Source organism: Panthera leo, chromosome A1 (assembly GCF_018350215.1).
Source record: "Panthera leo isolate Ple1 chromosome A1, P.leo_Ple1_pat1.1, whole genome shotgun sequence".
Classification (NCBI taxonomy): Eukaryota; Metazoa; Chordata; class Mammalia; order Carnivora; family Felidae; genus Panthera; species Panthera leo.
The window spans coordinates 54,858,354-54,860,002 of record NC_056679.1 but is presented as its reverse complement, the minus strand read 5'-3'; positions in this window follow the sequence as shown (position 1 = coordinate 54,860,002).

The following is a 1,649-nucleotide window of genomic DNA, read 5'->3' as shown; positions in this document are numbered from 1 at the left end:
ATACTCAGGTAGAGACTGATATCCTAAAGCAATCACAAATGATCTTGGTGAAAAAAAACGTTTACATCTCCTACTATGATTGTGGATTTGTTTGTCTCCTTAAATTTACATACTATTAAAATTAACTAGTTTGATACTATGCTGTTAATTTACCAGTATATGCAATATCAACACATGATAATTATGTATATAATTTAAAATAAATGTGATATATATATCATATTTTCTTTATCTATTTATCTGTCAATGGACTCTTAAGTGTTCCCATGTTTTGGCTATTGTAAATAATGCTTCAATGAACATTGGGTATAGATACCTTTTTGAGATAGTGATTTGTTTTCTTTGGATATGTACCCAGTAGTGGAATTTCTGAATCACAAGGTGGTTCTATTTTTAAGTTTTTGGGGAATCTCCATAGAGATTTTCCTCTATTAAAAAAATAGATTTTTTCCTATTGAATTGTATGATTCTGAGTTCTTTTGTATTTTGTATATGAACCCTTTATCACATATGAGATTTGCAAGTATTTTCTTTAATTCTGTAGGTTGATTTTTTCGTTTTGTAGGTGGTTTTCTTTGCTGTGCAGAAGCTTTTAAGTTTGCTGTAGTACCCCTTGTTTATGTTTGCTTCTGTTTCCTTTGCTCATGGGTATCAAATCCAAAAAATAATTACCAAGACAAATGTCAAAGAGCTTACCATTAAATTTCTTTCTGGGAGTTTTATGGTTTCAAAACTTATGTTCAAATCTTTAGTTCAATTGGAGTTTATTTTTTATGTTACTTTTTTTGAAATGATGTGGGACAATTTGTATTCAGGCAGACACTAATATCCTAGAAGCAGTCCCAAAGATCTCGTGAAAAAAGTTTCAATCTCCTACTATGTTTGTGGATTTCTTTGTGTTTCTTTAAATTTGTTTAGTTTTATTAATTCAACTAGTTTGCAACTATATTGTTAATATAGTAGTATATGCAGTTTCAAGCTTATAATTTCCTGTTGAGTTGGTCTTATCATTGTAGGCTATCAGTATGTAGTGACTCAATTTATCCTTAATAATTCCTTTTCCTGTAATATTGTATACTAGTTTCTTTTTTGTTTTATGGTTTGTATAACTATTTCTCTTTATTACTTTCATTCTTCCTGTTTCTTTTTTATTTCAGTTTTGCCACTAAAGAAATACTAAAATACAATTAACCAATAATAGAATTGTTACGAATTTAAGCTGAAAATATCTACATTTGGAGGCAAGTTTTGTTTTTGTATTCAATATGATTGTCATTATATATTGGCTTTATCTGTATCTCTTTTTTTTTTGTTCTTTCTATTGATCAAGCTTTTACTTTCTTCCACCAAAAAAAAAAAAAAAAAAAATCTATGTACTTCCTACCTTTCTCAATGTGGGCTCTTCTCTCCCTCTAGTTGTGGAGTTTGTTCCATCAGTCCTCAGGTCAATTTCCTGAGTATTCAGAATAATTTGATAGTTATCTACTTGTGTTTGAGGGATGAGACAAGTCTAGGGCCATCCTACTACACCACCATGTTAGATATCTCTCTGACTTTTACTTTCTTAATTTCATTTTTTCTCCTTTCCTATCTTGCATTGAATTTATCAATTTTAATCCATGTTTTCTCTTTAAAATTGAAGACCATAT